The 22,817-nt window shown below is 43.8% G+C and overlaps 1 protein-coding gene and 1 long non-coding RNA gene across 4 annotated transcripts in view; one reads left to right on the forward strand and one right to left on the reverse strand.

Annotated features, from left to right (window-relative positions):
• Positions 1 to 10,431, forward strand: part of LOC143181706 (uncharacterized) — a 203,523-nt gene extending 193,092 nt beyond the window's left edge. Inside the window, exon 4 of one of the 3 annotated variants that reach the window (XR_013002329.1) lies at positions 10,083 to 10,161. This is a non-coding gene — a long non-coding RNA (uncharacterized LOC143181706). Of the gene's footprint in view, positions 1 to 10,082 lie in introns of all 3 variants that reach the window. The other 2 variants (XR_013002327.1, XR_013002330.1) reach the window with 2 other exon arrangements.
• The window catches only part of LOC143181646 (uncharacterized), a 222,409-nt gene that overhangs the window by 150,725 nt on the left and 48,867 nt on the right, over positions 1 to 22,817 (reverse strand). The window lies entirely within an intron of this gene.

A 22,817-nucleotide genomic window follows, 5' to 3' on the forward strand; every position in this document is an offset into this window, starting at 1 on the left:
GAATGAGTGCCTAGTTTAGTAATTGCAACCAATCGGGAATTGGAATTTCTTGGACCATTGACCGCCAGATTTACTGTACTCTGCTTCCCCAATACGCTCTAATCGCGCGATACATAGGAATGGCTGGTTACTGTTCTGTCTTGATAATTGAGTGGAGAAGTGTTGCTTGAAGGTTTTGAGTTTGGAGTTTAGAGTTTGGCTGGCCTCGAAATGCAGCAGGATTTGATGAAGCAAATTAATGTATGGGTCATTGAAAATAATATTCGGGGAATATTTGTCTGTAGTCGAGTTAAGTAGATATACGTAGACTTGGATGGCTCATGAAAATCTGACTGTTTACTTCAATATCTTCCCACGTTCGTCCCTGAACGTATCTATCACTTGAATGTCATCTGTACCTAGATAAAGTCACATGTAAAAAATTTTAGACCGGTTTGAGTATCAATGATTCTAGCCCCGTGACCTCTGACCTCTCAACTCGGGCATAGCTACGAAGCTTTTCTCGCTTCGTCTGATGTCAAGTTGATCAAATTGTCGCGTTCGCGAGTCTCGATGTCCGCGGCGGAACGTGCGCCGACGCTCTTCTCGATCTTCCCTCGTTAAGAGTTCTCTCGGCACGAACTTTGCTCTCTCACCCCGAAAACGAAGTTACGGATCTTATCACGGTCGACTAGCGCCAGATTCCGCTTCTTTTCTTCAGCTCCCCTCGGCCTCGTCGCTGAATAGAATTTGAATTCCGTTCTCGGTCCGTTTCAGAGTCAGAGAACAGCTTTCGCTAAACGCTGAAGAGCCCTGGTAAGCGTTAATCGTATTGCGAAACTTCTCCAGCCTTTTTACCCGCCTGGGGATTTGATTAACACTGATCTTGGTCTCGTCCAGACATTTTTTTCTGCCACTGAAACTGTCTTCTCGGTTGGTGAGGATTCGGGGGACGTAGCCTTTGAGAGGAATTTTAAATTATGTACGTATTTGGAGATTTTAGAGGGCGTTCTGATTATTGAGATAACCTGTTATGAGATTTCGAAAATTACAGAAGTTCAAAAGATAAATTTCTTCAATTCTGCATAAGTATGTGAAGAATTGGATTATTGAAAATTAAAGAAACTCAAAATTTGAATTTCTACTCATTTAAAAATTTGAATATTTGAAAATCAAAAAAACTGGAAAGTTGAATTTAAATTCAAAATTTGAATTTCCTTAATCCTACATATTAAAACATTTGAATATTTGAAGATTAAAGAAAGAGTTAAATGTTCGTTAATTCGAATATCTGTAAGAAACTCCCTAAACACGTTCACAATTCTGAGCATTAGTGCAAGCACTAGTTATGATACAGCAAGGAATAAAATCGAATATAACTGCGTGAAGATGATAAGGCGGGTACAAGAATACCTATTGTAAACGTGCATGAAATTAATTGAAATTTCCCGACGCCGAGACTGCAGAAACACGGATCCAGGTCGCAAAGGGTTAACGAAGTTCGCGAAAGCGCCGCTCGAAATGATTCCCCCGGCGCGAAATTACCGGTTCGCGTTTTCGTCGTCGCTCTTTTACACGCTCCCGGATATTAACCGCTAACGGGCTAAAGCCGAAAACTCGATTCTCAACGATGAGCTTCTCCTTTTGTAGTTTCAATCAGGGAATGTTATGGATTTGATTTCCACGTTCGGCGACCGCGATCCTCGCTCGTCAACCTGGATCCCGCGGTCCTATCGGTTACCGTGTCTCTTTTCGCCCATTCGTTCCATAAATATTGCAATCGACATGTTCTCCGTGCTAAATCTGTTTTCTATGGAAGTTTATTATCCTCTTTCTCAAGAACTGTCTATGAATCGATATCTTCGGTCTGGTGTAATTATGACAGTTCAGTGGATTGTGTAACGATGTTAGTTAATTGAGATAGTTATTGTTAGATATTTCAAGTGAAGCTTGATGTTTATTATGGTTTTTATGGTATTTTTCTATTGGAGAAATTAGTAGAATCAGACTGAAGTCAGATATTAGGAAAATCAGTAGAGTAGGTCCCATGCGAAGCATAGAGAAATCAGTAGAATAAGTCCCATGTCAGACACAGAGAAATAAGGAAAATCAGACTAATGTCAGACAGAAAGAAATCAGTAAATTAGGTCCCACATCGAACACAGAGAAATCAGTAGAATCAGGTTTAAGCCAGACACAGAGAAATCAGTAGAATAGGTCTCAAATCAGACACAGAGAAATCAGTAGAATCAGGCTTAAACCAGATACAGAGAAATCAGTAGAATAGGTACGAAGTCAGACACAACGAATTCTCGTCTGACGTTAGCATGTAGAATCCCTCTTTAAAACTCCTGATCATTGACTATTTATATTGTACAATGCAAGTTTCTTCAAGACACAGATCCTCATACCCTTGGAAGAGAAGTAGCGTTGTCTTATTCAGGCTTCTCTCAAGAGTCAAGTGACCTTCTCCTCTTAAAAACCGTGTCTAAAACACAGAACCATAACGAAATAAAAATACGTGACTCGCCAAGTTCCGCCTAACATCCACAGACGTAACTTCAATAATTCTCATGTCCCAGATTATCTGCACTACCCATTCCCAGCATTCAACAAATAACATCAGAGGTCCGCGCACTATCCTCCCGCGAAAGTACGCGGGGATAAGAGTATATAAGCTGGGTGTTTCTCTCTTCTGAAATGGATACACAGCAGCAGATGTAGCCGAGTCACCGTGTTAAGAATATACGACCGGTGCGGGATCGTTCTCGTGTCTCGAGGAAGCGAAATGAAATTAAATTTCAAGCAGCGCTCGGATTTTAAAGTCCAACGAGCCGAGGGACGGATAAAATTCGATGTTTCATGGAGTGTAAGACGGGGCTCGGGCCACTGTGTCATTGGCCGAGATGCAGTTGCGTTTCTACAGTGTCAGCGGGTCGTTTGGCGCCGCGCGAGCGCGGGAGCGTGTATCCCCAGCGAGAAAACCCCATAAAAGCGGCTTAGTTCAGGGATGACACACGGCCGCCGTTTCACAGGCCAGCTCTGCCTCTGTCCACCGCGCGCGCGCTGGTTGCCCGGGTCAAAGTTCCGGGATTCCGTTTTGTAAAACAATGGCATCGCGGTCGACGGGGGCGGAAGTGGCAGTCGAGCTCTCGAAGGATCAACCGGCGAACTGTTTCCCTGGCTGCGCAGCAAGAATTTCAATCTCGATAATCCGTCGCTTCGATAATGGAACAACTTTCGCGACCGATCCACGCGGACATTTTTCTAACTGCGATTCGATTAACTCTAGATGACTTTTGTCCTGCTTCCCGAAAGCTGCGGGAAGTTTGATGGAGGGCAGAAATTCCAGTTGTTTCAAAATTTCGAGTTTTAGTGGAGCATTCTATTAAGAAACTTTTCAACTTATTTCGTTGGGTCATAAGAAGCCGTGTTTGTGATAGAAATTGTGGTTCAGGTATTGAGAGAGGCTGAGGCAGAGGCTGAGAGAAATTGTGAGGCAAAGGGTTGAGGTGTTCCTATTTCGAGGAGATATTTTTGGATGAATTTTACTAAAATAAAGACTTTCAACTAAAAATTGATGGACTTGAAGTATTTAATGTCAAGGGACTGGAGATATTCTACTAAAAGGGATGTACTTAATTGTGTCTGATGGTTGGGGGTGGAAATAGTCTCCTGAAAAATAGAATTATGTCTAAGGCATATCTATCTTTACATCATGTTCCTAAAATCCTTCTAACTTTATCATTCTTATACTCGAAAATTCCCCAAGAAAATGACTGAAAGCGAATGGCAACAAGCTAACGATATTCAGTTATTTCTATCCTTGACCCACGAAAGTTCATGATTACTCTAAAGTTGTTGTATGGATTCAGTCAATCCTGGCAACAGATGCTTGGGTTAATGGAGGCTCAAGTATAAAACTATGGACCCAGGGGATCAAAGAGAACCTGGCCTACAGAGTTCCACGAAAGAGGTCAGGGCATTTATGTCAGAGCATTCTGCCAGGAGCAGTCGAATTGTACAGATATTCTATTGTACCCGAAGCTCACTTGTATAATTTTCTAAAGAAGAATACTCTTACTACATGAACTATGGTACAAGAACTACCTGACCCTGACATCTCAGAGCTGCCCAAAGTATTAACGATACTATAATGAAAGCTACCTTCAGTAAGAACTTCTATCGAGTGACCAAATCAGTAGAAATTAGTCTTCATTCGTGAAGAAATGATAGAAGACTTCTCTAGCTGTTCTTAATTTCAAGAATCTTTATAAAAATCAATTCATAATCTATTCTTTCGTATCTATCTTGATAGACTTCTCTCATACAGGGCACCCAGTTTATCTAGCCACCCTTCAAGTGTTAACATCATTAACAATGCTAACATTTAAAACAAATGCTGCCAACACCCATCAGAGCCTTTCCAGTTAAACTAAACACCCTACAGTAACCATATTGTCTTTCACCAGAAGCCACAAAACTGTCCAAAAGACCAAGCAAAAGTAAACTTCCCCGACTCCACAAATAGCAATATTAACCCCCGTCCCTTCCTCCCGCGATCTGCCCATCCGCTTCTTCATCCCCCATCGAAGCATCCCCGAGGATCTCAGGGTAGGAAAAAGAGCCCTCTCACCCGAGGCGCTCGCGTTCAGGGACGCTTTGTGGCGCAAAGGAGGGAAGGTATCGAGGATCCAGCGGCAGGTATCGGGAAATCGGCTTAGGAGGCTGCTCCCTGTGCCTGGGTGGTTCTTTCACGAGGGTAGGCAAAGCTTCGGCCCGTGATTTCGTGGATTGCTTGTGCACGGCTCGCAACCGCAGTCCCGACCGCGGCTAAGGGCCAAGGACCGAGGACGCAGCGGGAAAGGATCGACGAGGCGCGGTCTGGTTTGCGGGCAGGGATGAACCTGCAAAGAATGTCCAGCCTCTGCGGTCGGATAGGATCGATGAAACCGCCGTGAAGTTCGCGCCGCGCTGGGGAAAGCTCCAGGACCTGGGGGCTGGCTGTTGTCGGTGGGTGGCGGCCGATCGGACTCATTTGGGATTTCACGACCCGGCAATTAACCCCTTAACCTACCAACTTTTTCTGCTTGTCTGGTGGGAACGATCGAATTCCCCTTACCACCTGAGAATGGGATAACGTAAGACTCTTGCACTTTGTGAGGGAGTATGGTGTGTCTTCCAGTGTCTACAGAAATGTGGATTTATAAATCCACTATACACTATAGTGTACACTACTGTGCGTAAGTATTTAGACACTTTGATACTATTGGAAATATATATTTTGATATATATTTTGATTTACTGGAAATATAATCGATACTCAGTATTATTTTTCAATCTTATATTATTGTCTGAGATAATATAAGTATTATAGAATATTTATTTAGTGTATTTTACATATTTCAATAACATGAAAGTGTTCAAATACTTATGCACCGTAGTGTATACAGTACTTTATTAAAAACTATCAAAATCTAGGGACTATTTTTACGTAGATACTACAACAGTTCACATCAAATAATAAATACAGGTGAACTTGAATCTAGACTATGGACTCTCAAAAAAATCTCAATATAATCTACTCATCCCTCCATTCCAGAACTCTAAAATTTTCAGTGCTCATAGTAGAGCGTCTTTTTATTTAAACAATGAACCTGGGCTAATTGTTCCACGACAGTTGACCTGACGTCAGGTGAGCCAGCCTCTTCGACACGAGCCACCGAAGCGTCTCGCGGCCTCTTTCTTCGCCAATTCGGTTCCTGTGCCGGCGCAATTCCACTCTGGACGTTTAATTAAGTCGACGAGGCGATTCAGTCGGGTGTCCCGAGGCGGTCGACAAAGCCGGATAACGGAAAGAAACGGGGCGAAACCGAGACCAGCTAGGACGGAGTAAAGCCACGGGAATGGCGAATATCTGCGCCGTTGGAAATTAATTACCGCCCCCGCGGAGTCCAACAGAAGTTTATCCGCGGTTTCATCGGCGTTAATAGCCCCGCTAAGTGTGAACGACAAACGGCCAGAGCCGCGATTCCTCTCGCGAGTTAAGATCGTCGAGCCTTTCGCCAGCGTCGACGTCCTTTTTGTGAACTGTCTCTTCAAGTACAATAGGCTCGATATGGTCTTGTATATCCACCCAGTACTATAAAATTACTACTCCTGCAGTATACTAAGACACAAAATGTCGTACTAAGTTCGAGATTAGTCAGATTTCTGGTCTGAGAACTGTCTCAAATAAAAGCTTGATTCAATTTTGGTTAAAAAAGTATTCTTAATTCTAGCCACACGGAATCCAGCAATGTGAAACAGACTTTGATAAACATACATTGTTAATGTACTGAACAGTGCAATATTTCTGTCGTTCTTCGTTTCTATTCATTTATTTAAATATATTTTACTGAAAATAATACGGCTGCGTGTTTGAACAGTGTAGTTAGTATGTAATGTTAGTTTTTGTGGATGGATCTCTAACACGTAATCCCTAGCAGACATCATTCAGAGCCCAAGTGCAAAGTACAGAGTTCCAAGGTTTTGGGAAGAGAAACTAGAATAAATATACAAATCACTTTGAAGATAAAAATGTGAAGGAGCTTTAACAAAGTACTTGTTGGTACGAAGCAACACATTCATCGGTTTCGTAAATGAGTGACGAGATAATAACCAAAGAGATATGTCGGGCCCGACAGAGGAAAGCATTACCCACTGTTATAGAATCTACCAGCGAAAGGAGATCTAAATTACGCCTACGCGAAGATCAGAAGGTTCTAAAAATCCGAAAATTGAAAAGCTTGAAATATCTGAGACTCTGAAAGTTTTGAAAAATTGTTCTCAAATTTAATCCTTCTCCAAATCCTTTCTCCTCACAGCGAATCTGTCATAAAATGATTCTACAGTTTTGAAAGATCTATGCTACTGCAGCACGTAAAAATAAGAAGGATCGCCTCGCATTCTTCACCTCCCCAAATCGAACAGCCATCCATCGTGATGGGATGTCTCCGCTTCAAACAGATCCACGGATTTGAAATTTAAAACTCTCCCATCGTCCTGAGTCCCCAGCGTAACCGATTGCTTTCGTAGCCGAAATTTCCATCGACAGAGGAAAGCGGAATAGCCGCCAGGCGATCCCCGTAAGCGAATGACACGTGCGATCGCACACACTGGCTCGGTTTTTTGCGAGCCCTCGACGAACGAGCCAGCGTATCCAGCAAGGGTTCGATGCTTAACAAGGGATAACCTCGTTAAGGACCACGGAACTAGCTTGTGTGTTTTACAAGTTAGGAATTACGCTGATTAGTAGCAAGTCGAACGTCCGACCGTGAACGAGTGTCTCGTCGCTCCCTCGCCACTGTCGTCCCATCGTCCCTCCTTTCGTTGCTTTTTCACGCGGCCCGAGCGATGAATGGCGATTCGTATTTAAAAGAAGATCGAGACGTCTCCCAGGCACGAGCTAACATCGAGGTCATCGGTCTCCACGCGGCTAAAACTGTAGTAAGAGGCTTCCTCTGATCTCCTTATCTCGAGTCTCCTTAACCGCGAGAATTCCTCGGATCCCAGAAACGTCGCTATTTCAATGTTTCGCGAGGGTCGTTGCATTTTCTGGCTTTAATGGAGAAGTTGCCCGATCCACGGTCCCCCTGCACCTTCTGCGACGCGAGAAGAATTTGTAACATTTTGGCGCTGCGCTACTTCCCAACTTCCAGGAACTTGATCTGGCCTTAGAGGCTCTCTAAGTCTTCCGCGGTCCTGGAGGCTAGGGTGCTTCTTTTAGATGCAGTGTCGTTGAGTTTCGCAGGGGTGCAGGGACAGCTGTTTTCGTGGGAGTGAATCATCGATAGGAAAGAGCGTTCAGAAGGGCGAAGATGCATCGGTTTTAATATCTATTTAGGGGGACGGAAGGCATTACTCTCCGCGGCGCGGAGTTTAAGGTTCAAAGTTTCGCGATAGCTGTTGGGGAGGGCTTGACAAACGGGAAGGAGAAACAAACGGCGCCGTGAATCTCGCCGCCTCTTTCCTGCTTTTAATTCCTTTCCTCGCGCCGTATGCTCCGCGATTCGACGGTAAAAAATTGGTCTACCCTTCTTCGCTGAAAGACTCCTCTTTGTATTCTTGTTCGCGATTTTCTACCGTTTTGGAGCCTTGAATGCCAAGCCAGGAGTCAGTGCTATTAAAAGACATTAAGATTCTTTCGTGTAGCTTAATGGAAGAATTAGAAATTGGTTCAACTTGACTCGTAATGAGATTATCGTTCATTTGTAGTTGTATAGGGTGGTCCACCTAAATATCTCTTTTTCTGACTGTGATGACACAAAAAGTGTTTTACATACCATTTGAGTGGTATTGTGGGACCAATCTACTGCAAGGAATGTTTTTTTCTTCAAAGTTAAAAGTGAAATGTGTTTTATATCAACACAATTGGAATAGATATGTGGGTGGTCTTATTTAGGTGGACTACCTTGTATAAGGAGCTGCTTTGTTTATGGAAAAATGTACATTCGCAGGAGATATTCTACAGAATGTCATCATTAGACCCCTAGACTCATCCCTAGAAATTTCATAAAAATCCCTGGGAGACCTCACTGGCTCACTGAAGGGACCCCTTGTGAGATCCTGTTTACATGCAGAACTTTAATCCACTTGAAATCAGAAACCTCAATTTAATATAAAATATAAACAGGATTTTTGTGGTACTCACTGTAAACTCACTACCCTGACTATTTCTTTAAATTAAGGCGAATCTACACTACATGTAATATAACAAAGTTCAATTCTGTTTGTTTGTTTTATAACACAGTGTACACTCATCTTTATCGTCTGCTTTTCTATCACTCACACTTCAAAAATAAAAAATGAATAACATCAGGAAACCTGCATTGAAATCTTCCAAGCACGTTCACAAACTCACTACACATATCTATACTACTTTTTTTAAATTACTGTCTCTGTTATCATCACTCTCACTTCTTCAAAAATAAAAAATATATAAAATTACAAAAATTGAACCCAGTATTTTAACTCTCCAAGCTCGTTGCTAACAACAAGTCACGAGATTATACCGAGCAAGAGACTGAAATTCTACTTCCATCGTTGAATGACAGTTCAGCCGCGATACGAGTCGTGTCGACGTAAGTGGGACACGCGTTCCCGAGGAGTCGCGTGCAAGAACGAGAGCAAGAAAAATTCCGCGCCGATCCACTGTACAGAAATCATTCGAGGAGCTCGTTTTTTTTTTCCTTCGAGTCGAGGAAACGTCGGTGATTTCGTTCCGCCGCGCCATGTGTTCCGCGACAGGGCTTGCTGGAGCATAGCGTCTGATTCATGAGGACCATTAATTTAGAAGAAACGAGGCCTGGCGCGCCAACAGTCGAGGAACGACGCGCGGATGTACACACTCGACCGCTTAATCAGCTCGTTGGCTTCTGGAAGAACCATCCCCTCGGGGGAGAGAGGGGAACGGCCGATGGGAGTACATCGTTACACATTCTGATGATGAAGGGTGCAAGATTGCTAAGAATTAATTGACTTTGTAACTCGGCTATAAGTCTGGCCACGTTTCCCAGCAATAAATTACATATTCATAAAGGAGAAAAATCTAGTTTGTGATCAGACCTGTCGTAATACAGCCCTCACACGCTACAGTGTCGCGTCTGGTTTTCCAGTAATGAGCTTGCAGACTGTGGGAGACATGCTTCTGAAGTCCATTCAAGTGTTGATGAGTCGCATTAGTGGTCCTGACAGGGACCTCTAGAGGCTCGAGTTTTTTCCTTCTGATGCCTTTCGAAATCATTGAAACTTCGCCGTTAATGACGATACTAATATCCTCTTCAACGATCCTCTTCTCAAGAGAGAATCTGACAACAGGTACTCCAAAAACTTTGCAACACGCGTTTTAACAGTCACATGTGACAAACAGTTGAATGTTAATTAATTCTTTGTGCTTCACTGGCGCGGTTCAATGCAAATTTGGAATCCTTCGAGTGTACAGAGTACAGAGTTAATATAAACTTCAATATTTGAGAGTATTATTTACTGACGTAGAAATAATTGGATAAATTGTTAACAGAGTGTGTAACTGGAATTGTAAGCACGACCATTATTTTTTTCAGAGAAGCCTGAGGAGAAAAAATGAGGGGTCCTCTGAAGGATGGGTCAAGGATCAGGGAGTACACCCTCTGCAAGGGAAGAAAGGGTCAGAGATATCCTCCTGTCCCTTAAGGTCCTCAGCCTAGAACCCCCAGGAGAAGATCCGTTCCCGACGAGGCTGAGGAGGGATCTGAAATATTGACGGTCTGAGGGTTGTATTTATACCTCTCCGAGAAAACCAGATAATGACGTCGATTCGATCGATTGGTTGATTGAAGCTAATTTAAGCTACCGAGGAATTGTTCGCGAAAGACGAATATACCCGATGAAGTAGTATTCCCTACCAATGTTCTAACAGTTACTCATACTATAAATAAATTTCCCTTATTACTTAGTGCAAGTTTCCAATAATTATCCTCTAACTCCTACATTTATATTAACCTCCTGAAACTAGAAATAAATTCCTATTTTAAACTAACTGCCTTTTGTTCCTAATATCCAATTATTTGGAAAAGTATATCGATCGCGTGAAGCTTCTGTGTTCACTTAACAGCGAGCTGTGGGGCTGGCAGTTTAGAAAAATCTGTTACTTCTGTTGTGAAGTGTTACAAAAAGATAATTAAACCTTAAACAGCTAAAGAAACCATGGTATATGATTGTACTCGACCATATAGTTTCGGCTGACTTTCCTCTAGATCCTCACGCGACTCAGCGAAGAAACACTCAACTGCTCCTTTTTAATCCCCCAAACGAAAGGGTCAGCTTCCCAATGAAGAAATGCCTCGCTCAGGGGTTAATCGCTCAGACTCGGCGTCAATTAGCAGGGAACGCTTTCAGCCCGTGCTGAGAGGCAGGCGGAGTCAGGGGCGGGGTCGTAGGGCCAGAAAGCAGAAATTCGTGCCACGTGTTGAATCGTTGGGAACGCACCTTTAACCCATCCCACGGTTCGTCGGTCGGTTTCGCCGTCTCGGAGGACAGCGTGGGTGGGTGGGCACGAAGGGGCCTCGAAGTCGCTTTGCCAGCCAGGAAATTACACGTCCTTCCGTGCTATAAGTTCAGCGAGAAGGGGGCGCCGCGTCATCGTGTCGCGGCCCGCGGCGCGCCTGCAACCCCTCGCTCTCGTATCCTTTCATTGCGCGGGGTGGGGTCGGTATTAATTACTATTCGTGTTTTCGACGCGTAATTAATCGGCGAAATTTGTCATGCGCGGGCATAATCGCGGCCGCTGCACCGCGACTCGCGCCCCGAAACTTCTCCGCCTCCGTCGTACGCGACGGAGGATCGCGCGCAGGAACGTTTTATCTCGGTCGCGTGAACTCGATATGTGCAGACCCCGCCTCGGGTAATTCGCCCGCGAAACATATTTCACGTTCGCCTGTGTTATCGTTGAATTTAATGCTCCCCTGCATACCAACTGAAAAGATGAGCCCGCGAATCGATTGCTCAGGCGGAAAAGAGCTCGCTCCTAAGGGGAGGCGATATGTACTCACTGGAAACTCGACGCTGTGTCTAATATTTCTTTGAATTATTGCCCTGTCTTTCTTCTGTTTCGCTCCAGAGGCGAGAGAAATGAAATGGGACGGTTGCGTTAATTGATTTTGGAAGTGGGGTACCGCTCGTTCGTAGATAATTGCTGAGTGTTTGCTATAATTTCATATGTTTTTGAGAGGAAGAGAGAAATTGTGTTTAGCGTGAGGAACGTGCGATGGAGATTAATTTCTATAGCGGTAGCGCAATTTGCTATTTGTTATTAGAGATCTGTGAGAGTGGAGAACAAGTATAACTCGATTGCTCTAAATAATTATTACGAGGTTATATTGCAACTCTAGGAGAACACGGTTACGAGACGAAAACGTGGAATTCTGAAATGTGGCGAGCCAGAAAGATGGAATTCTTAACTGTGACAAGCCAGAAAGGTGGAATTCATTAATCTGACATCTCGAAAACGTGGAATTCTTACATATAACAAGTCTAAAACCTGGAATTCTTCCTAAATTCAAAATCACAGTAAATCCATACCTCTATATTTGATTTTACAGAACATGAGAACCTCGTCGCCATCATCAAATCGCAAGTCTCTAATATACAACCAACCTAGTACACCTCAACGATCAATACTTTCCCCAAAATGTGAACTCTACATCATGACCCATTAATCACGAATTTCTTCGAACCAGAGAGCGTTGTCCTCGAATCGATAATCTCAGAATGCAAAAGGGGACTGAAAGCTCGTTCATTATACACTTGACTTTCACGTCGATCTAATTACTCTCGTCTTAAATATGCCAGGCTGAAATACCGCGAGACGTTCATACTTGTTCGAAGAGCGAGGAAGTTCGAGGCGACACGCTCGCTTCCACAGCGTTATTAACAATGGCTCGTCGATGCCGATCCGCATGGAAAATCCACCGCGAGGGGCGCCGAGGACACGAGCGAAGTTCCTTGAACGGGTGTCCCGACAGGAAATGATGACGCGACCCTGGTAACGAGCAATATCGGGACTTTCCCTCGGCAACTTGCCCCGAAAGAAGTAACCGACTGCCTCCGGTGACATTGTCGCGTCGTGGGATCTCGCGGGGAGTCCTCCCGTTCCTCGAGATTAATTATTTCAGCGGCGAGGACTCGCGTCCGCCTTCTTGCGGGCTCGCGTGCCTCCAGCTGGCGGTGCTCGGTATCGAACCGCTGCCACCTACGCTAACCTCGTTGCGCGATCATCGTTCACGCGCTGACGTATTTCGCGACGTTTGTTGCGGTTTAGAGTCAACTTTCAATTAGCAAAGTCTAGTTAAGAGGTGACCCACTTCGAGGTATTCAGCAGAGGATTAGAGAATCTTTGAGACTGAGGAGAGGGGGTGCCTTTAGTGCTGAAGATTCTTTAATTTCATTCATCTGCAAGTTTCTTTCGTAATGTTATTACCTTTGTTGCCCGTATGAAACGAGTGACTATTCTAAATTGCCGACCACTGAGCTCTCATTAAGCGATGGTGTGTGACAGGCAGAGAAGGTATACTTAAAAGTGCACGAGTCAGACTTGTATGAAACTGTACTCTGAAGAAACTTACGATTAATTCTATGGAATATAATAATATTAGGTAGAGAATGACGGCTCGATAAATACAGGGTGGTCCATTTAAGTGAGGCCACATAAATATATGTTTTTGTAACTGTGATGACAGGAAAAATACTTTACATCCAATTTGAATGGTAAATATTTTTTATATCATCACAATTGGAGTAGATATGTAGGTAGCCTTATTTAAATAGATCATCCTGTATATTATCATATGAAATCATTATAGGTACCTACTGTTACAAGGATTCTGGCTTCCCCATGTCCTCTATGTATCCATTAACAAGAAAATTAATTACACAAATGTCCCTCTGGAAATCGTTCTCTTATGTAAAACAGTTTTACTAAAATTAATAGCTTCGAAGACACTCGTCATTTACAAATTAAACCAGGTCGCTCCGCGTAGCCGAAATTTATGAGAAGTCGATTGCATCAGGGAACCAATAAAAAGCCCACAACCACGAAGACCATAAGGCCTCCACGAGGACGTAAAGATCGAAAATAAAAAGACAAGCTGAAGTAGCTCGTTATTAAATAACAGGGCGAAAGTTCGGATCGAGGAAATGATGGAAGCGGGAATCAGATTAGCCGGTTAGCCTTTGCAATTTAAATGATATCACGAGGCCGTTTATATTCTTATCTATGTATATCGTGACACGGTTCTCGGAAGCGAGATAGCTCTACCGACGCTTCGCGAGTGAATCGCCGTCTCCGCAAATTACACGGCTCCGTTCCGCGGTAATTGTTGTAATTTCGTGTGGCGAGATGGTCTGGGAGAAGCTAAGAAAAATGTGACATCGTGTCTCATCGCCTTGCGTTTCGTTCACGCCTTTTCCATGTCGATAGCGATCTCGAGGGCAGGTCCTAAGAATCGAGAATTTCCAGGAAATTTAACCCTTTCGCTACGATGGACATAATCGTTCCCTATAAGATATGACATTTTTTCTCGAACAACCGTCTAAACAATTGTGGCTCAATGAGGTGTAAATTTAGTCGTTGGCAACTGTCCTGGCGTGATGTACACGCTTTTGTCGCGGCGTCTCCTTCAATGGGAGCGTTATGGCGGACAGGTCGACCGCAGCGAAAGGGTCAAACATGGACGAAAATTGGCGATCAACGATTCTGGAACGCATTATCGAATCGAGGGGAACGACAGCGTCGGAACGGCGGGCAACGAAATAATTAAATCGCGGGAACGGGAGGTCCAGGCTTTGGCACGAGCGCCGCGCGACGTTGCAGTTTTATTTCGACCGCAGAATTTCATTCGTCAAGCACGCCGAACAACGAATCACAATTATTCCCCGCCTTATGTATTTCATCGGGAACGCGGGCAGCGCTCGTCAACGTCCACCACCCGACAGAATTCCATTTTTGCAAATTATTCTTCCACTTCGTGAGGCGTCCTGGTCTCGCTCCCGTGGCATCGTGCCATACAACATAATAAATCATTCCTCTCGTTCTTCCGCGGACTCCCGCTTCGTTTGCACGCTCTGTCGGGCTCACCGATTGAACAAAGAAATGTACATACGTAATTACGAGAAAGAGTTTGGGGGAAGGCGCGAGGAAACGATTGGACGTTGCAAACAGAAGACTTTTACGTGTTTACTCTGTTAGGAGTAGAGCTTCTAGAGTGGCTGAAAGAGAGAGGCTTGGGGTCTGTTGTGTCGAAGGGACACATTTGTTTATAATCGTGACATCTGTTCTAGATAAACTAGAACGAATTGAGATAATTAGCTGGGTGTTGCAACAGTGTCTGCATCCTTTTTCTGATTTTGGTACTTGAACAGAGAAGACAGTATTTTTTTAGTATTTTTATGAAAGTGTATAGATCAAATTAAGGATACATCGTTATTGTGTTTTGGGAGTATTCCAAAAACCAGTTTCCTGCTTCCACCTGAATACTTCCACCATATTAGATTCCAATTTGGTATACTTTTGGTACAGCTTGTATTTCTATTTTGAGTATTTCATAATTATTCCTACTCCATTTGTGATTTTCATAACCATCATGGAAATGTTGAAAATCAAAATCGATTTAACATCAGTGTCAAGAAGCATCTTCTTTCATTATTTTTAGCAGACTGATATTACTAATAATTTTGTTCATAATAGAATTGCAAGTAATCTTGGGACATTTTACACTGCTAATACTATACCACTTGAATCCAAATTAAGTTTCCAACGAACACTCTAAACTAATTCATTCAAAGAGAGTATTTTAACCGTATGGGACAAACGTGTCCCTTTGTTGTGAAAGGGTTAAAAAGTCATCACCTTTGTGCTGGTACACGCTGCAACAGGACGCATTTACGCCCGAAACGAACGATACAGTTTCGCTGGGGAGAGTTTGATTATGCAAACAACGGGGGAAGTTATTTACGACGGCCAGAGTAAGTGGTAGCCCTTGTACGCAGAGACGCAGCCACATACATAAATGTATACGCGTATCAGCGGATGGCTGCATCCATAAATGCATACGTAAGCTTCGCCTTGCAATCCAGCGGATCAATTAATATTTCAATTCGAACTTTCGCGTGAAAGTCGAGTAAAGGCGTGAACTGTCCTTCTGTCGGAGAAGTTTCATACCTGATGAGGGTGAAACGCTTGGAAAATGTTAACATCGTCCACGTTGAATTTAGAGTAATTAATAGAACACTCTATTTTTATGGGGATTTAAATAGAATTTAGAATTTCAAGTTTAATTGACAGTTTAATCGAGATTCTAATATATCTAAAGTCCTTTAATAACAGTGTACACGAATACTGAAATGTTTAAATAGTCGTATATTAAACAGACAGAGCTTTTTTAAGTCTCTAATAGATGTAATCTACGTCTTATGTACATATATGTACGTTCTTTTTTAGTACACGTTAAAGATCGCGATTTCTGCTTGGATAATTGTTTCGTGGTAGACGTCAGTAATTTTAAACCGAAAATATACGCCAAATAATACGAGCTTCACGCAAAATTTGATTATCGAGAATAATCACTTTAGACAGACGTTTCGAATAAAAGAACATCCACGATCGACGCAAGTGGAAATAGAATTCAGAATCAGGACCAGATAACCAGATTCCGTGAACGACAAACTGACACAAATTAAACAATTACCTTTTAACCTGGAAGTGTCCGGACTAATTCACTCTACAATTGATCGTGTTAAAATACCCATCCCCTGCTTTTAAATAAGAATCAGGAAATGATTACCTTAGCAGAGTTCGTCGAACCCGCCAAAGCAACTCGAGATAGAAACAACGAAGAGGAAACGTTCAGATCGATTTTATTTCCGACATTTACATATTTGTAAACCCCCGCTTGCGCTGTAATCGATTTCACAGTCGTGCCAGTGTCGCTTGTCCGAGGATCCCTAATTTTACAAGTAAACAAATTGCTATTCAAATTACCGCCGAAGCTCGCGTAGAACAACAGAAAACAGCGGAATCGCGGCAACAAATAACTCGGTGGCGCGGTATTATTCCTTTGCGAGGGGATGAAAAGGTGAGAGGGCCGCTACTGAAGAGTTGCCCGACTCGGATTACGCAAACCCCCGCTTAAATGCGCCCGTTTCAAACGTATTTTTTAATCTACGTTCCCTTTCCCTGGCTCCCACGATCGCAGTCTGTTTTAAAATGGATATTTTTCCTTTTCAAGCGCGCGTGTAATCGTGATACCAAACATCGCGATATTTCGCCCGCGTTTTCGAAGCGTTTACCTTCGTGTCCTTTGATATCCAACCGCACAGGGATTCTGGGAAATGCGATATTTCTGTATTAACAGTTTTGCACAGCGATTGGGAAAAACATGTCCCAGTGTCGCAACCGCCTTGCCGATTAATCCTGCAGGATTAAGAGGTTACGCAGCGTCAAAGCACAGGGCAGGTTTGTGAATTTGTAGCGGTGAAACTATTTATTTGACCGAGATGAAATTTTTTGAGCAAATGGATTCACTATAGACTGTGGGCTGAATAGAGTTTTATATGTTGGGTTTGTGTGAATGTTTTTATGGATTTTGATATGAAAGGAATTGATTGTGCTATACACTGGAAGCAGCATTTTTTCTATTAGATAGCATTTTTATTAGTGTCTCTGTGAAGAGGAAAATTGTTAGTCAAATATACTCTGTATTAGGCTCAGTATCGCAGTTTTCTAGGAAACTAGGGATATCCTTGCAATTCCTATAATCTTTTCATTCAGACTTTCTCTATACTACCCTCAACAACCCTTAACATAGTAACAAAAAAATTTTAAAGAGTCTGAACTATCAACACCCACTCCCAAAAGGAAACAGCTAAAATTGTAATTTTTTGAAGCCTCTAACGCAACCCCTAAATCCCCCAAGACTAATTACGCCACGAAAGGACGCTCCAGCGTTGGAGCAATCGAAGCAATCGTTCTGGAGTAACTACGTAGCCACTGGAGGCGAAGTACGACGGGACTATCGAAGGGTATCGATAAGTTTTTCCGTCAATTACGTCGACCGACGGAGAGGGCCACTTCGAAAAGTTCCCCGCAGCTGGTTACCTCGGTGTTTCTAGCGCGCCCTATTGAGAGGAGTATCGATCTAGTATCGCGGTAAATTTCCCGAAAATAATTCTCTTCTCGCGCTCGATCCCTCCTCTCGTTCCCTTCGATCTCGTTAAGCGAACCGAGAGGGAAAAAGAGCTGGTCAGCTTCGAGTGCCGCGACGGCGAGCACTCGAAAAGTTTAAAGTCATCCCGCTTATCTGTTTGCCCCGCGGACTTCCTCGAGACGGTTGAGACGACACCGAATGCCCGCCGATCGAAAATATCGGCGAAAGCGTTATGGTAATTGCATTAAAAGAAACTTTCTTAAGGGGCGCGCTTTCAAGCTCGATGGAAAATGGTCTCACAGCGGTGGAGCTTCGTCGTGGTTGTGCTCTTTGGGAGAAACAAAGTGAGAATATTACTCTGTTAATATAACTCGCTGTTATTTTCAAAGTATTTTTTCATTATTTTAGAGCAAACGATATTTATTATTATTATTATTATTATTATTATTATTATTATACAGGCTCAGGGAATAAGTATTTTATTATCTGAAGTAATTCTTTAGTTATAAGTATTAGAAAGATTGTGTTGTGTAAAGTTCAATATCTCTTGTGTGAAGTACATCACTCTCCCGAAATAGAAATCTATAAAGAATATTCAACGATCGATGGTTCCTATTAAAAGACTGTTGAACAACGTTTGTGCGTTCATGGTCAAACAGCGAGGGATCGTTTCACCCCGAAATAGCGTTATAAAGGGACGATGGTAATAGGCCATCACAAAAGCGGCGTGCCTACAACGAAAAATCAGATCGGCCTCTCTCCGCGCCGATTCTCGTCCAGAGGCCCCGATAAAATTGATTACGTCGAGTTTAAACGCCGTTAAACCGTGACCAGGCCGTAATAAAGAGCCAGCGTGCAAACTGTTGCGCACTCTGCGCGCGGTTATGCTAAAATTTGCTTATAAATTTGCATCGCATTAACCGAGTGTAAGCGGAATTACACATCTATAACGCCTGGTACAGGCATCCTGCCGCGAAATTGCGACCCATCGACCGTGCAAATTATTCCGCCGTCGGGCCAGCCCGAAAGAAGCCTCGACGGAGCTTTCCTGGACGTTCGAATGGGCCGAATGGTAACTGCGTGTCCCAGCGCGTGCTGCGCCCGTGAAACGGCTGTAATTTAAATGGAAAATCCGATAGCTGTGACCGTTACCGCGTCACCATTCTCTTTGTCATCGTAGCGAGCTACGGTTACAATCGACGAGCACGGCGCACAAAGGGAGAGAATCTTATTACAGGATCGAGCGACGTTGTTGCTTTTATGAGGCCACCATGATGCCAGGATCTTACGCGATCAATCGGACAACTGTATTCCCTTGTTGACTCCTCTGTTTCCAAACGTTTCCCAAGCTTGAGGCTTTCTTTAACAGGCTTGCTACCATTTGCATATATATACAGAGTGATCAGTTTCACTAGAAACATTGGGAATATTGGTAGCATTTATTCTAAACGGGCGACCATGCTCAAACTGCCAGTCACAGAGCTCCCATTAAGCGAACATAGACCTCTCACGCGAAGGTGCGTGATCGGTTACCTGTAACCTATCCTCATCACGCGTTATCGCGTAATCGGTAGCGAAGAGATTGTGAAAAGTGCACGAGTCAGTTGAAACAGGTGAAGGGGTAATAATCCTAGACCATGTATACCTACACGCTCATCTCTAAAGTGTCTACCACCATACAGACTTTTCACGCTAATCCTGCAACTCTCTCTGTAACACTCTATACTCGTGCCGTAATACAAGCCTCTTACTATAATCCTTGCAGCTACCAAAACGCATTTATTATATCACCAGTGCCCAAATCCCTTCCTGTTCCACCAACACCGCAAAGTTCCTCGACGATTGAGTTGCCGCGTTGCATTGGGGCCTTAGTTCATAAAATTCATTATATCTCGTAAACGAAGACAGATAGGACACGAGTCTACATGACTCTTTCGTAGAATCATCTCCTGAAACGAGTCTCACTTGTTACGAAACATCCTGCACGTGCCCTAAGATCGTGGCGACCGTCATCGAGGCACTCGCAAATGCTCCAGCGGGCAAACTCGCTCTTGTCAGGCGTTCCTGTCTGTGCCGAAAGAAATTACTGGCCTCGTGTGCGCGTGTCGCTCGAGGCTCGTCGTTAGAGCACTCGTCGGCACGCACACTCTGAAAAACCGCCTCCCACCCGCGGGAGCAATCGTTACCGCATTAGGGCCGCTCATTGTCGCGCGGTTGCCGACGACGGCGGCGCTGAAAAATGAAAGCATTCGCGCGAGTGGTTTCGAGTGCGCGAATGCTCGCGCCGCGTCTGGCCACTTGCGCGGGTCGAGGGCTCGTCTCAAGCACCCACATCATCTCGCGGTGATCCTCGAACGCCGAAAATGCCTGCAGGGGAGGGGGCTGCGCGAGTCCTGGGGACGCCGCGAGCCGATCCGCGATGGAACGAGCTCAATGGAGTGTAAGCGCGGCTGGAGGGCCTCGCGGCTGCTGCAAGGTCAACACGTGGAACAAAGGGCGAGAGCGTGGGTGGAAGCTGTGCTGGAGATCGTGCAGAGGTGTCTTCTTTTGGAGGTGGGTTTGGTGGTGTTGTTGGGATGGGTGGTGAAGGAAGAGGGATGGTAAATGTGAGAGTTGGAGGAGCGATTGTTTTGACAGTTGACAGGGTTGGTAGGAATGTTGTAGGCACCCTGACACGCTTTAAAAGTATTAAGACAGTATAGTACCCTCACTTCTTCCCTCTAAAAGTATTAGGACACCAGATCTACCCCCTTTCTTTCCTGCTTTTCTTTCTTTAAAAAATTAGGATATTTAAGAAATATTAGAAAGAGTATTAAACCCTCGAAATTATTAAATATTTGTAGGATCTACCTTCACTGTAGATATTTCGTTCTGGTATATCTGTTTTATTTCTAAAAGTTTTTATAAATTGTGGAACTTGTGTAGTACATAGTACTTGAATATTGAAGAGATTTTAAAAAATTCTACATGTGTATTTGATACGGTATAAAAATTAGTAGCCAAAGTATTTAAAATTCCAGTTCCTAATACAAATTTTTGTTAAGAGATATTTTACATTTAACTTTAATTTGTGATAACCAGAACACTAAGGTATATAATGCTTATATGAGGTCTGGAAATCTCGTGTCAATAGTTAAGCTTTAAATAAAAGAAATATAAAAGATAAAACTCGTCTGAGGTATTCTTATTTTGGATGGTGTTACTTTACGAATGGAAATTGTCTGAAGGTATCGAACTCGTTCAGCGACTCCTTTGTGGCCTTCGAACTTCTGCTCAAAAGAAAGTTGTACAAAGAAGTGATTTAAATTAATGCAAATTAGGGATTAAAAAGAACTTTGTAATTCATTTTAGCTACGTTGGGAATCCCACAAAAAAGACAGTGAAACCTACTTTGCATAGAAGAAGCCACTAACCTTGCATATTCATTATTTACAAGTCTCAACACTAGTCAGGAACCACAGAAGTCCATTGTTGGTTCATTGAAAATTATATAGTAAGTCATATTAAAATAACAAAGGAGAAAAGTAGATAAAAAGAAAGATAAAAGAAGATAAAAATATTAAAAGACAAGTAATGTGAACAAACACGAGGCGTCTCCCTTGAAAACTTCTGTTCAGGTTACAAATGGTTCTACTTACAGAAACTCTCCACTAGTATTCTACTCACTTTATAAAAGTGTCTACTCACGAAAACCCTCCATTCGACAAATTCAACTCACCTTACAAATGGTTTTACTCAGAGAAACTCCTCACTACACACGTTCTAAACATAGTCAGTTTCTACACGATCCTATTCACAAGCGTCTCTCCTCCCCTTTTCTCAAAATTTCAAATTTCCCAGAAAAGATATTCCAACACAACTCCACGTGGATAGAACAGTTCACGTCTAAGCGATTGATAATCTTGAATATCTTCAAGGTAAAACTGGCTCGTCTTCGCAACTTTCGCCGACATTTTTCAGGCAACCGATAACACGCAACAAACGATAGGAAAGGTCTTCCACGAACTCAGACAAAAACCTCTTGCGAAAACGTCACGTCACACGCCTCGTTAGCAGCGTACACGTGGAATCAACGAATTCCCGTGAATTTTTTATCCCCGTGTCAGTTGCCGTTGAAAAGGAACAGCGCGTTAACCCTTCCACTTTCCCTTGCTCCACGATTCCCCAAGTGAAAGATTTATGCGAATGTAAGCATCGTTAGAGGCGTTAAATCAGTGGCAGTCTTCGAAATGCGCTTACAATTTTTAGAGAAAACCTTGACAATTTTTAAGAAAATATTTCTTAATTGACACCCAGTCTCCAACGAAGCTTCTCAAAGTTTCACGCGGACAGGTTCCCCGCGAGGCCCCTCCGCGCGAATTCAAGCCGCATTGTCGGCGTGGCGTTCGAGGCGGATCGGTATCGGTGAGCCTTGAGAAGAAGGCATGGAAGGCGTCGAGAATCGTAGAGACGGGAGGCGAGGAGGGGAAGCGGAAGGCAAATAGAGTCGTCTGACGAGGCTGCATCGAGGCCGCGGAATTATTAATTTTAATTACACAACTCGGGGCTGCGTTCATCGCGCGGAGGCCCGGCTTACGTAATAAACTTACAGCAACAGCATCGGTACCACCATCACCGCCGACATAGACGCTCTACTTCCATCAACGCCGTCTTTCCAGCACTCTACCATCGCCATCATCTATCCGCAGCAGCAGCATTACGTGGGTATTGATTAAACGCAACGCATCCCTCCTCTCACGCTCTCTCTTCCTCTCCCTCTCTCGTTTTACCTCTTTCCCTCTCTGTTGCCCCCCTGAACCGCTGCTTCGCTTCTCCTCGGGGGAAGAGGGTGCTTTTGGCGCGGCAGTTGGCCGACAATTAATATTATTTATCGACGTCTTAATCGGCTGGCCGCATCTAACCGCCATCTCCGACCCCACGGGTTTCAAGGCGGCTTGGGGTTGGGGTGGCCGACCTTGCCACACGGGAGGAAGCCGACGGTGCAGCTGACGGGAGTTGGGGATCCTGACTCTCACCCTACTTCGTGATCGGTCAGCTTTTATCGGGGAATAACGGGCAATGGATCGTCGGTCGCGTTAAGTGAATAACAGAAATGGCGAATTAAGCGAGGGGGATGGG

This window comes from Calliopsis andreniformis, chromosome 1 (genome assembly GCF_051401765.1).
Source record: "Calliopsis andreniformis isolate RMS-2024a chromosome 1, iyCalAndr_principal, whole genome shotgun sequence".
NCBI lineage: Eukaryota > Metazoa > Arthropoda > Insecta > Hymenoptera > Andrenidae > Calliopsis > Calliopsis andreniformis.